Source organism: Balaenoptera acutorostrata, chromosome 1 (assembly GCF_949987535.1).
Source record: "Balaenoptera acutorostrata chromosome 1, mBalAcu1.1, whole genome shotgun sequence".
NCBI lineage: Eukaryota > Metazoa > Chordata > Mammalia > Artiodactyla > Balaenopteridae > Balaenoptera > Balaenoptera acutorostrata.
In genome coordinates, this window is record NC_080064.1 from 2,380,336 (window position 1) to 2,394,302 (window position 13,967).

Below are 13,967 nucleotides of genomic sequence, written 5' to 3' on the forward strand. Positions count from 1 at the left end.
ACGGGTCCCTTGAGCAGCAGAAGGCAGCGTATAGCACGTGCCCGCCGCCTAGAGCCTTCAAAATTCGCCAGCGTGTCGGGTTCTCCAGCCGAGGCCCTAGGACTAGGTGAGAGCCCTGAAGACCCCGTCTGCCCTGCGGGGGACCCGGACCATGGAGCCACAGGTGTCGGGGCCCGAGGGAAGTCTTCGCCTGAGGCGGTCTCTGCGCGTAGAAAGCCATCCCCAGTGCACGACCCACGTGTCGCCGTGGACACCCGTGCGTACCTGCGCAACGCGAAACGGAATCCGGCCCCGGGGGCCGGGGGCGGGGTGGGAGGCGGCGGCGACCCGGGAGTGTTTGCGTGCAGAATTATTATTCCCTGGGGGCCGTGGGCACATCCTCCGCCCAGGAAGAAAGCAGGCTGGGGCCGAGAGAGTCGCGTCCAGAGTGTCCCCGCGGATCCGTATAATGCGGGCCGGGGCCGAAGCGAGGCCGTGACCTCCGCTGCGTGAGCGGTGTAGGTGGCGCGCCCTCCGGGGCGAAGGAGCCCGGCTAGTACCACCCGGAAGCAAGCGGCTCCATTTAACCCCGGATCCTGGGGTCGCGACCTTCACCCCTGTCCCTAGCAGGTCACAGCCAGTGCGGACACTCCGCAGACCTGGGTGGCGGCGCCCCTACGATGCGCGGCCCTTCCCCCTCCCCTTGGATTCCCAGCGCCCGGCGCGCAGAGGTCCCGCGCCGGTGGGGGAGGAGGAGGGAGACCCGGAAGATGCTATGTCTCGGGGAAAGGAAGGCGTCGGGACGCGGAGTCTGCATCTCTGCCCCCCACCCCGGCTCCCGCGCGCCCTTGCCCTCGCTCCCAAGCCGGTCGAGGGTCGCCGTCCCATCTCCGCAGCAGCAGGGCCCCGGCGCCCAGCCCGCGATCAGCCCGAGGCAGGCCCCGCCGGGGCCGACAGGGGCGACGCGCGCCAAAAGGCGGCGGGAAGGAGGCGGGGCGGAGCGTGCCCCGGGACCCCGACTCGGACGCGGCCAGCTGGGGGGGCGGAGCGCCGGGCGGCAACCTTGGCCCCAGCCTGGCCCCGCCGCCCCGCGCTCCGCCTGCCAACGGCTGAGCGGCCCGCGCTGCCTTCCCGCCGGCCGGCTACGGAAGGCGCTAACGCCCGCGGCCACCCCTCCCCGCGGCGCCTCCCCTCCCCGCGCCCATATAACCCGCCTCGGCGGCCCGCGCCCGCCCTGCCTCCCCGCCCGCGCCCGCTCCCGCCCCGCTGCACCCGCCTCTCGGCCCGCGCCTGCCTGCGCCCCCGAAGGGGTTACGCGGCGAAGCCGGGGCCGGCTAGGGCATAGATTCCTGGGGCTCCGACGGCATCAGGTAGGCAGCGCGGGGACCTGGCGCGAGGGGCTTGGGCGCGGTTGGGCTCCGCCGGCGGGGCCTGAGCTCAGGGCAGCCGGCGCACGGGCTCGCGGCTCCGAAGCTGGGAGTCGCTGAGAGGAGACCGTGTGCACGAACTCGAGAGAGGGTGACATGGGAGCTACCCCGAGTCCGACCAGCTCCTGGGGCGGGGCACGTGGGGCGGCGGGGAGCCCGGGTCGGAGTCCAACCGGCCAGGAGATGCGGCGTCCTGCCAGCAGTGCGGCGGCCTTTGGGGCCCGGAGCAGCCTCCCTGGGATTCCCGGAGGGCCTGCCTGGGGTTAACCCCTCTCCACCTCCGCTTCAAGGGGACGTGGAGAATGCGACCCCGGGGAGAGGCTCGTTCGGGGGTGCAGGCGCCTGTTGCTGACGAGCCCCTCCCTGCCGGCCCCCACTCCCTCTGCACCCGCGAGGGCTGTTACCGATCCGGAGGCATTAGCCGCCCCACTCCTCACAAGGCTGAGTGAAACCCAGGTCTTCCCCTGGACCCGGAGAACTGGGCATGACCCCTAAGCTGGTCCCAGGGAGTGGGTTACCAAGGAGCCAGGTTCCAGAGCAGCATCTCTTGGTGGCCCTGAGTTGGCCCGGGTGCCCCACCTGTCTGTCTCCTGAGTCTGTTCCAACTGGGGAAAGGATGGGTCAGAATGTGGTCCCTGGGCCGGCCGGCCTGGCCAGAGACGACACCTCTTTCCTGGATCCCTTCTCTCCTGGTCCTCCTTGGGTGGCACTCACCCTCCTTTTAGGCCTTGGACTGCGGGGTGCGGGGAGGTAGCTATTATTGCCTTCTTACTCAGCTTGTATTTTTGTCTGGTCCCTAAGTGGATTTGCACGAAGTATGCACGTGTGTGCATGAATACATGGGTGACAGGTAGACCATTGTCAATCAGTAAGGGGCTGGGGGCGGGGGGACGGGCGGGGGAAGTGCGCTGTTCGCCTCTGACCAGAGGTCATTTGGTCCAAGTATACTGTGGCCTGTTTATTAAATACTGGACATTTGGGAGCCATTAGCTCAATGGTTTTCTTTTGTTTTGTTTGCTGATGTTGTTGCTGTTTATTTGTTTTAACCTTAATAATTAGCTTTGGGGGAAAGTGCATTGTATACCGAAAATCCAGCACCCGTCTTTCGACTTACTCAATAAAAGTTAAAAAAGAATTGTATTGAGAACAAAAAAACAGTATTTAAAAACTTGCAACATATGAATGTATGGATTATGCATGTGATTTTAAAAATTAGATACAAAGTTGGGCGGGTACCAGTAGCTGCCACGGTGTCAGCAGGAGGCTACCAGAGGAATGGCCACAGGAAGCTCAGCCCTGTCTCGAAGTCCTGGTGAAGGTTCTGGAGAACAGGGTAGCTGTCTCCAAATTCTGCAGGGCAGCCCCATGGAAGGGCCAGTATGGTGCAGTGGTTAATCGTGTAGGTGTGGAGGTCAGAATGTTGTTAGGGTTCAAATCCCCTCTTCGCCACTTACAAGTCAGGGACCTTGAGCAAGTTACCTAACCACTCCAAGCCTCAGTTTACCCATTTGTAAAAAAGGGCAGTAATAGCCCCTGCCCCAGAGGATTGGGAGAACAGTAACCAAGATGCCATATCTAAAGTGCTTAAAATGATGCCTGGCACCCACAGGTGGGCCCCATAGTGCCGGCTGTTGGTGCTGCTTCAGAGACTGGCGAACCAGAAGTCCTTGGCGAGGTGGAGGGCATAGTTCCCTAGTAGCCAACAGGTCTCCCCTGGGAGCGGGAGGGGGGGAACGGAATGGCTGGCAGTGAGGCAGGAATCTGCCTGTGGTTTGGGTGGAGGCTGATGGCCTCTGTCAGGGGTACTGCAGCAAGGATGCCTCCTTTAGTAGTTATTTATAGGGTATGCCCTACCCACATCCACAAGTGGGATGCAAACGACACAGCCAAGATGGCGAGGAAAAGGAGAGACTGAGAATTTGGGGGCAGGACCTGGCGGAGGTCCTGCCTGTAGCCAAGGACGGCATTCACCCTGAGATTCTGACACCCAAAAGGGAAATCATTTCGTTGGTGGCTGAAAGGAAGCTGCATGTTCATCTAACTGGGAGACAGTTTCCGGTCACCAAATTCAAGGGGAATTTATCCTCCAGAGACTTGTATAAAAGATATCGCACACAGGTTGAACTTTGGGTTTGCAAAAAAACCCAAAAAACAAAACCCAGAAACATTCTTCAATTGTGCGTTTCTTCTATCCAGCCCCCATAAAAGGGAAGGGCACGTCTTTATTTTCCAATTTGGGCGTTTCTGGGGGAGTGCTGAGTCAATGTTTTAAAACTAGTCATTTTCTGATGATTTAGCTTCACACAGCAAAAAGGAAAAAAGAAACTGAGAGGAGTGGTCCCTTGTCACCCTGACCGTGCTTCTGTCTGGATGGTAAAAGCCTAACTACGATAGGGATTGTGTCCCCAGAACACTGTGTGACAATTTACCCCTGCAAATTGCTGTCAGGTGATTCCATGTCCTGCCCAGATTTCTAGAACATGGAAAACACATCTGGAACTAGCAGCATCCATTTGTGTGTAGCCAGAACATACAATGTCTTTTCTTTTTTAAATTTGCCTTCTTAAGTAGAACATAGGACGCCTGGACAATCGTTTCTCTGTGTGTAATGCAGAGGAAAATTGATTCTGTACAAGAAAATCTCCCTCTGCTCGTCGGGGTTCAAGTTAAAGACAGCTTTCACCGAAGCCGGCTCTGAGAGTCTGCACCAGTGGGCATAAACTTTCCATCTGTCCCCACCCTTTGTGTCCGCTGTCTGGTTGGGGTATTCCTTTGCAGACCAGACATTTGCTCCTCAAAAGTGCTTTTTTTCCTGGAGATGCTCCCCCAAATCAGAGACCCAAAGAGAACAAAACTTCTTCCCAACGGAATCACTGATATTTTCAGTGTGCGTGGCAGCTGCTACGGACATCTCACAATTTCGTTTGTGCTTGTCACTGAGTTGAAACGAGTCGCCAGACATGCCACCTGAAGCCCCATCATCACCATTTCACAAATGTGCTTTTATTTTATTTTTATTTTTATTTTGGCTGAGCCACACGGCTTGTGGAATCTTAGTTCCCCGACCAGGGATTGATCCTGCGCCCTCGGCAGTGAAAGCACGGAGTCCTAACCACTGGACCGCCAGGGAATTCCCCCAAATTTGCTTTTAAATATCGTCATAACTGTGTTAGTTTCCTGGGGCTGCCATAGCAGATGACCACGAACTAGGGGGCTTAAAACAATTTAAAAAAACCCATTCTCTCAGGGACTGGAGTCCAGAAGCCCCAAATCCAGGTGTGGGCAGGGCTAGTTCCCTCTGGAGGCTCTGAGGGGGAATCCGTCTGCGTCTCACTCCCAGCTTCCTGGACTTGTAGACGCATCACCCCAATCCCTGCCTCCGTGTTCACATGGCCTCCTCTCTGTGTCTGTGTCTCCCCTTTTCTGTCTCTTCTAAGGACACTTGTCATTGGATTTAGGGCCCACGCTAATCCAGGGTGATCCCATCTTGGGATCTTTATCTTATACATCTGCAAAGGCCCTAATTTCGAAGGCTCTGCGTAGACACATCTTTTGGCAGGGGGGTACCATTCAACCCACTAGAATAACCATAATTCGATGTAATTGTTTTCCTTTGTATTTTTTTTTTTTTTTTGGCCTGCGCCACGTGGCTTGTGGCATCTCAGTTCCCTGGCCAGGGATCGAACCCGGGCCACCCACTAGGCCACCAGGGAACTCCCTGAAATATTCTTCTGAGAAGCGGTCCTCAGCCTTCAGGCTGCCCAGGGGCCAGGACACAAAAGGAGGGGAAACTTGTTCTCAGCCACGTCCCTCTTTGCTCAGAGGCACAAGAGACACTCCAGTCTGTTCCAGCCACAGCCAAGGGTGCAGGGGCCGCTCCCCGAGCTTACAGGCTCTTCCCCATCCTACCCTCCCCACACATCTACAGCCCCTGCATCCTGGAAAGCAGGCTTCAAACCCCAGCACCCCCTCTCCCCGGGGACTGCGTGGGTCACCACAGCCCCCAGAGTAGGGAGGGAGAACAGACACACACACAGCGGCTTTGGGCCACCGGTGCCAGAGAGGCGCTTAGAGGCGGGCGGGCGGGCAGTTCAGCCTGCGGGGGGTGGGAGAGTGGGGGAGGGGCTTTGGGGAGGCACCTCGGAGGGAACGGGACCCAGGAGAGAGGTGAAGCGGCAGGGAGGGCTCTGCTAGGCTCGGAGAGAGGAGATGGGGGCCCCGAGGGCAGGTCTCAGGGCCGTGGAGTGGACGTTTCGGACGGCACCAGAGGGTCGGTGGCTGGGACACGCTGTGGACCTTGGACTTGGAATCAGGTCCCCCAAAGAGTGAGCCCCGGAACGGACCTGGGAGCCGGAGGGGCGGGGCCCCCGGAGGGAGAACCTTGCTTCAGCCCCGCCCGCCTCTTCTGTTCTCCCGTCCGTGTTTTGGGTCCGAGGACGAGTTATAACCATGACAGTAGACATTCATACGTGCCCCCTCTGATATACATGCATCTGGGCGTTCACCCCACTTGTAGATGTGAAGCTGAAAAGCTCGGATCAAGTGACTAAATTGGATGCAGGGGTTGGTCTGGCCGCCCATCCCCGGCACACCGAGGACAGAGGGCGCAGCGGGCAGGACCCTGGGCTGGTCGTCCAGATAGCAGTCCAGGGCAGGCCTGGCTCCTGCACGCCTTGGTCAAGTCCCCAGCCTCTTCACCCAGGGCGGCGGGGCACACACCTGCCTCCTCGCTGTAGGAGCCCGAGCCGGGGCTCCCCTGAGTGGCCCGTGGGAACACACCTGATAGCCCCGGAGGGCAGGCACAAGGTGCCCAGGGAAGGCTGGTCCAGCCTCTCTGTCCCCAACAGTCAGGCACAGAGCACCTGGGCATCACCCATCCTGCCTCTCATCAGCCTGGGTGCAGGGCCCTGGGCGGCAGGGCTGGGCTGGGTGCCCAAGGGTCCCTCCTTTGTGGTCCTGCTCGGGGTGGCTGCACGTGGGAGGGACCTGTCCGTGGTGTGTCCCCGCCCAGCGACAGCCAGCAGGTCACTCCCTGAGGCCCTGGGTGCCTGTGGGGAGGGAGCGGGGGCTCTAATTGCTCACCTGCTGCTCCGAGGTGCCAGGCCCTGTGGGGCGGGCATCTGGGGAAGCCTCTGGCTAATTGGGCAGGTGGCTTCTCCTGGGGGCAGGGATGCCTGGGTTGTGATAGGTCCTTCGGGGTGGGCAGAGAAGATCCCTCTCACCCCTCCTGCCTGATTTCCTGCGATTTTAGACGTAGCTTCCTGGGCTGTTTTCTCCGTCAGGGCTGACACGCGTGAGAAAGACCCTAAGGCTTCTCTTTGGCAGACTCTCGGCCTCCGGGCTCACCTGGGTAGTGCCCATTTGCCAGATGGAGGCCGCTCCCGCATGTGTGGGGGACAGGCCAGCATGGGGACCAGGAGGGCAGCCCGGGGCCCAGTGTGTTGATGTAGGGGCGGGTGGCTTGAAGAGTATCTGTCGGCCACGGAGAGGGGTCTCTGCAGAGCCTTTGGGACTACAGGAAGGAAAGCTGTGCTCCCCGTTTTAGAAGCCTGTGCTTCCCAGGCAGGACACAAATAAACAAATCAAATCACCCTCTCTGCACCAGGCTGCCCCACGCTTAGAGTCCTCGGTCATTTGCATTATGCGCAATGCAAATTTAGCACAATTCCCCACAGGACAGAAGGAGGGCCGCTAGTCATTAGTATGCAGATCAGAGGAGGAACCCCTAGGTATTTACTGCGCTGTGATTTGCAAGGCCCTGTAATTAAAGGCCCTTCTCCTTTTACTCTCACCTCCTCTGCTTCTCCAGCTCAATGACAACCAACAAAACCCCCGTAATTAGGAGAGACCCCATCTTCTTTTTTTTCTTTCGGAGTCAGGCAAGCTGCAACTTGCTCCTGGCTTCTTAGTTTCTGATCAGGGATGCTCCTTGCCTAATTACCTGGCGGTAATGAAGGAGGAGAACGCGGGCTGTGAAAGTCTCCCCGAGCCTTTAGAATGAAGCTGCAAATTAAAAACGAGGTATTGGTAAACAGGACGCTAACTGGATTAATGTGAAAATAATGAATTCTGATAAAAATAGCCAAAGAGACAATTGGAAGGTTGAAGTCAGCGTAATTCCAAGAACACTGCCTAATCGTCATCTGGTCCATGTGATGTTTGAAAGGATGAGAATAATAGGAAGAGGTGGAACGTGCAGGTTAAAGAAAGTGTAAGAAAGACCCCATGTGAGTAGAGTGTGGGTAGCGCCTGTGATCCTGGCAGGCTGTCCTTTCAGAGTTTTGGGGACTCTCTGGCCAGGGTCATTTTCAGTGGCCAACAGAACCTCAGGCTGCCGACTTCCTCTTTCTTTCCTCTGCTGTCATTAAACCTCTTTCCATTCCGTTTCTCTCCTCCTGACGAATCCACTCTCCCTGGAAGTGATGGCAGCTGTGCCTCCAGGGACGGGAACTGGGTCTGGGATGGACGGAGTGGGAGAGACTGGATTGGCCCTGCCTGGACCTTTTGAAATTTGTGCTACTCAACAGCATTTCGTTGACAAAAAAAATCCACAGAGGTAAAAAGTGACAAAAGTCACGGCGAGCATGGCCGACTTTGGCATCAGCCAGCCCAGATCTGCCATGTGACCTGTCAAAAGTTGGCTTTGGTCGATGAGTGGGAAATACCTTCCCCATAAGGAGAGGATGTGGCCAGCTCAGCACGCGGTGGTCCCAGGGAGGGACGCTTCTCTGGGCATCTCGGAGTGTAGCCGGGCCCTGGGGCTTATAAAGAATTGATGTGACCGCCCTACCTTATGGTCCAAATTAACCCTGAGCCCCTGGTATTTCAGAATTCAGATTAATTTTTTTTCCATTTTAGAAAAGTAACATAGCATCTGAATTGTTTGTTTTATAACACTACAAAGGGATCTGATAGAAGCGCTCCACAATCGAGCTCACCCATGTTTCTGCAACGACACACACGGATGTTTACCCTAAACGGCAACAAAGACCATGAAGAGCCTTGTGTCCATCTGCCCAGTGGCGTTGGCCCCAGACCTAAGGAAAGGCTTTGGGTTTTCTGAGCTTTTTGGATTTCAAAGTTCAGAAAAGAGATGTGGAGCAGATGGAAGCAGTATTCTGCAGGGGCTTTAACTCTTCATCCACCCATCCATCCATCCTTCCATCAGTTGTCATTCATTCCTGAGCACCCACGGTTTACCAGGCTCTGTTCTGGGGGCTAAGAGCCCACAGCCTTGACCCTCAGTGCCATCAGCTTAAAACCAAGATGCCTGCTCCTCGGAGGCCAGACAGCGAAAGGGGGAAGCAGGGTGCTGACTGTGCAAATACGCAGGGGGCTTGCTGGAGCCCAAGCCTCCCCCTGCCGAGGGCCCCTGGGAGCAAGCGGTGGCCCAGAGCGTCCTTTGTTCACGGCCACAGGCGGGGACGGGTCTTGACCACTGGGAGCAGGATGGGCTGTGCCCGGAGCTGAGATGGCAGGGCCTCTGGGCAGCTTTGGGGCACCAGCTTCTCCAAACCCATCCTGCCAGCATTTGGAAACTAACATGGGCGGCGGGGAGAAGGTTGCGGGACACACAGCAGGTGGGTCAGAAGTTTGGTCAAACTGCTCCTGGGGTCTCCTGAGTCTGCGATGGTGGTTCAGTCCTGAAAAACAAGCGCATCCCAGGAAACACGGGAAGTGCGTTGCGCGGGACGCATCTGAAATGGGTAGTTTAGTCAGATGTTCATTTCCTAATGGTTTTTAGGCCCGGCTGTGCTGTGTGACGTTGGATAGGTTCCTCAGCCTCTCTGCGCATCAGTGTCCTCATCTGTAAAACGGAGATGGCAGTGTTTCTCCTGGGTTGACGTGATGGCTAAATGGTTCGTGTTTGTAAAGTGCCATTTCCAGTGCTCCGTGCGCAGGGAGTCACGTGTCAGGTGGGGCAGCGAGGATTCACGGAGATCTGGCTACTGTCGACTTTCAGACGCATTTTTGGGAACTTATCCTTGTACGGGGAGGGGCTGCTGGGAAAGGTTAAGAGCTGGAGGGAGGTGGGAGCGGTGTGGGGTGGCCTTGAACGCCCTCTGCTGCCCCTTCCCCAACCACACAGCCGCCACCCCGCAGGGAGCAGGGGTTTCTGCTTAAAGGCACAGAGCAGTTTTAGCTAACCCCGCACAGCGGGCCCCCAAGATGTGTCTTGGAATGAAGGACATTTATGGAAGGCAGAAGAATGGCCCCCCAAAGGCAACCACATCCTGATCCCCAGAACCTGTGACTTACTTCACAGGAAAAGGGACATGATTAAATCCAGAACTGGAGATGGCGGATGACGACCCTGGGGAATCTGGGTGGCCCAGTGTCATCACAAAGCCCCTCTAAGAGGGAGGCCGGAGGGCTGGAGCCAGAGAGAAGATGCGATGGAGGCAGAGGGTGGAGAGATGCAATTCAAGATGGGGGGAGGGGCCCAGAGCCGAGGAGTGCAGGCGGCTTCCAGAAGCTGAAGAAGCAAGGACGTAGCAGTTGTCCTGGAGTCTCCAGAGGGGACAACCCTGCCAGCCCCTTGACTTCAGTCTCATAAGACTCTCTCCGTTTGGGCTCCTGAGCCACAGAGCTGTGCGAGAATAAACAGGTGCCCTGTGGTCATCTGTTCTGGCTGCAGTAGGGAAGTGAAACGAGCTGATAGCTGCAAGGCTCCCTTGCGCTCCTCTCCTCTCCATGGTGATGAGCAGAGGCCTTGCCCTGAGGCTCACACCTGGGCTGACACTGGGTTCCGGCCACGGCAAGGAGGAGCTCTCTAATCGTGCCTCATGTTGGGAGAAGGGGTACGGGATACTGGTGGAACTCCTTGTTGACTGCCCCACCCAGAACTGATGGCCAGAGGTCCAGCTGTGACCATCACTCAAGGGTCACCCACCCATCTTTGGTCTCTGACATCCTTGTTTCTGCTGAGGAAGAGCAGGGTTTGTCACCCGTCCCAGTCCTGAGGGTGGGGCCCCAGCCTCGCGGAACTCAGGACTTTCCTGTCTCCATGGGGGAGGGGGAGGGGAGGGGAGGGGGGAGGGGGAGGGGGGGCCGGGAGGTCACCCCACAGGAGCTCAGGATGGTGAGGTGCCTGCGTCTCAGCTTGGGAATGGGCTTCAGTGAAGACCTGCCCACTGTGGCCATCAGCTGGCTGAGGGTGGCCTGGCAGAGCCCAGGGTGGGGGCAGGGGGAGCCTTGGCATCCCTCTGGCTTCTCTGCCTCTTTTGCCAGAACCAGGAAACACCTGCCTCCCCCCCAGCACTCACTCTCGCTGTGTGATCATAACGCCTCACGCCTGCATGTGTGTGTGTGACGTCCCGGAAGGGCGAGGGCTTTGGCTCCCGTGCTGGCCGTGTCTTCAGTCACCGCCTTTCTGTCCAACCCAGGGCTGCTATTCTGCAAAGCGTCTTACACCCCAGGGGTTTCTCCTCGGACTTAATGTGGCCCTAATGCCCGTTCCAGGGGCCCCGGGAAATGCGGAGATCACTGCAAATGATGCTTCCCAAATTTGTGTTATGTGAGACTGTATCAGTTTCCTACGGCTGCTGTAACAAATTGCCACAAATTCAGTGGCTTACAACACCATGGACTTGTTTTCCTACTTACTGTTCTGGAGGCCAGATGGCTGAGATCAGTCTCAATGGACTGAAGTCCGGGTGCTGGCAGGGCTGTTTCCTTCCGGAGGCTCCAGGGGAGAATCTGTTTCTTGCCTTTTCTGGCTTCTAGAGGCACCCACGTTCCTTGGCTCGCGGCCCCGTTCTCCCTCTGCAAAGCCACAGCCCAGCACCTTCTCTCCTCCCCAACGTCCTGCCTGCCTCTGTGAGGACCCTTGCTGGTGACACTGGGCCCACCCAGATAACCTAGGGGCTGCCACCTCCAGGTCCTTAATCCCACCTGCAATGTCCCCCTTGCCGTGTCCACCCAGAGCTGGGCTGAGCTTTCTGTGCTGCTGCCCACTGTCGGGGAGGGAAGGGACAGTGTGTATGACGTAGATTAGTCTCCCCAGTCTGCGTCCTCCTCAAAGTCCTTCTGACCAGCAGTTAAAAATTGGTCCTGGAAATTCAGAATGTGGTATTGTGGCTGTGTATTACGTTGAATTATCTGAATTTACTGTGTGTGTGTGTGTGTGTGTGTGTGTGTGTTGGTAGGAGAAAAAGAGCTGAATATCAGCAATTTCATGGTTGGACCTGATATCGACGTAGATGGGTCCTTGTCTGTTTGAAGCATCTACTGACGTACCACAGGTGAAATGATATAATTTGTAGAATTGGCTTTGGCTGGAGGACAGACTGATGTTGGAGCCAGGGGACAGATCAGTGGATTCACTGCACCAGTCTCTCTACTTCTGAGTGTGTTTCTGAATTTCGACAAAGAGGAGGAGAAGAAAAGCACACAGACACAAGTGGAGTCAGCGGCTGCCCTCCCAGGCCTCCAGCTCTACTCCCCTCTGGGTGGGGCTGCCTCTGGGTCACTGTGCAGAGGGCGTGGCATCCATCCGGAGCCGGGGACACAGGCCGGCCGCTGGCCCCAGGGCTCCTGGCCACGCTCCGCCCCCGTCTGCCCCGAGGCTCCAGGCCGGCCACGCTGCTTCCAGGGCTCCAAAGTCATCACCTAGGCGACCGGGACGCTGCCGCCACCGCCTGCCTAGCCAGCCACGAGCCGAGGGCCTCCCGGCTGTGCCCCTCCTCACAGACCCTCCAGGGCCCAGGCTCCGCCAAGGTAGGCTTGGCTCAGGCTGGCCCTCCTCTTTCAGGCGCCAGTTGGGGCTCCCTGGGGCCACCCAGGGGTGCAGAGGCCCCTCCCTACTGGCTCCCACCGGCGCTTGGAAACAGGGTGTCCTGGGGGCAGCGGTGGCAGACGGGCCAGTGCGGGGGGGCCATGCCTGTGGGTCCCCTGATGGGACTCGGGCAAGCTGGAGAAGCCACTGCTGTGTGGCACTGCCATCTGCCCCCAGGGGGGTGCGGGGCAATTTGCATGGCCCGGGGGTGGGGGGTGGGGGGTGGAACAGAAGTCACTCTGGTGCCACCGCCCCTTGGACCCATCGGAACTCTCTCCACTTCCTGCCAAAGAGGCCCTGCCCTGGCCGCATGGCCAGGCTTGTCCCGGCTGGGGGCCACCATTCCTCAGCCCCGCGGGGCCAGCCCAGAACGGCTTTCCCCGGCTCCCTCGCCCACCGGGGGCCCCGGAGCCCGCCCTGGCCACCCTGGCCCTCACCCGGCTGCCTCCCAGGCATCAATGAGAACTGGGCAGCAGGAGACGGCTCTCTGTGCTGCCCGCCGGCCACTGCAGTCCCACCTACGCGGCTGGACGCCCGGGGAGCCTCCGGGGCCACGTACTTGAGCGGAGGGGCTGGGGTGGGGGGTTCACCGTGATGAAGGCAGAGTGTGTGTGTGCAGGTGTGTATACATGTGTGTGCCTGCACATGTGCGTGCGCGTTGATGGTGCTGGCAGGGGGTTGGGCACCAGTGGCTGGCTCAGGAAGCAGCCTCTGGAGCTTGAGTGGAAAGGGGGATGAGGGTTTGACTGACAGACAACCGATAGCAGCTTTCCAAACGGCCCCAGAGGTCAGACAGGAGCCGCCTTTGCACCTCAAGACACCCCGGGAATCCTGCTAGATGCTTCTGTGTAGGTCAGCCCTGCATGGTGGGTGTGACTTCCCTATTCTACGGATGAGAAGACGGAGGCCTGAACGTGCACACAGCTGGTGGGTGGCTGAAGGCGCCTGAGTCTGCAGCTGGTTGAGGGCTGAGCTCAAAAGTGCATTAACCTGACGTGGATTGGCTTGGAAGGGGGGTCCTCATCCCTTCCTGCCCCCTCTTGCATCCCTGCGGCCCATGCCCCCCACCGCCTCACCTGGACCCAGCCGAGGCCTGCCTCGCTGACCACCAGCCTCTGGGTTCGCCAAGCCCACGACGTGCCCCCCGGGTGACCTTCCTCACCCAAATCCCACCGCATCCCTCTGGGAGCCGAACCCCCTCATCGCTCCCCGAGGCCCACAGCTGCAGGTCCAGCGCCCTTCCTGTGGCCAAGGCCTCTGGGCATCCTGTCCCTTCTCCAGCCCACCTGGCTATTCCTGCCTCCCCCTGACCTGAAGGGCCGTCAGGGCCTGTCCTTGGCTGAGCTCTGCCGCACTGGTGCCCCTTCTCCGTCAGCTTGTGAAACCGAAAATGACAACTCATGTGGACCTTCATTTACCCTTGGGCTGACCCTGGGCCTGTCCACACCCCTCAGGGTGCCCTTCACACTGTGGGGGGAAAGGCTGGTTCTCCTTTCTGCCCCCCGAGAGAGGCCCCCGGAGGGCGGGGCTGCCTGGTGGGAAGGGGTTAGGTGGTCCCTAACCGGAGTTGGGCTCAAATCCAGCCTTGGCGCTTCTGAGCTGAGTGGCCCTGGGCGAGCGGTCCCCTCTCTCCGCGCTTCTGTGAGAACATCTGGAACGTGGAGCGCAGCAGTGCCTTTGTCTCGGGGTTACTTTGAAGACTGAGATCAAGGCATACAGAGGACTCCAGGCTGGGGCTGGCACTGCGTGAGCACACGGTAGATGCTGGGTGTCGTTATCGGAAG

General features: G+C 58.5%; 1 protein-coding gene across 3 annotated transcripts in view; it reads left to right on the forward strand.

Moving 5' to 3' along the window:
- Positions 1-779: 779 nt before the first annotated feature.
- Positions 780-13,967, forward strand: part of TP73 (tumor protein p73) — a 69,295-nt gene continuing 56,107 nt past the window's right edge. The window contains exon 1 of one of the 3 annotated variants that reach the window (XM_057544342.1): positions 780-1,349. The gene's annotated coding sequence lies outside the window, so the exon portion shown is untranslated. Of the gene's footprint in view, positions 1,350-11,925; positions 12,126-13,967 lie in introns of those variants that run through there. The other 2 variants (XM_057544327.1, XM_057544333.1) reach the window with 2 other exon arrangements.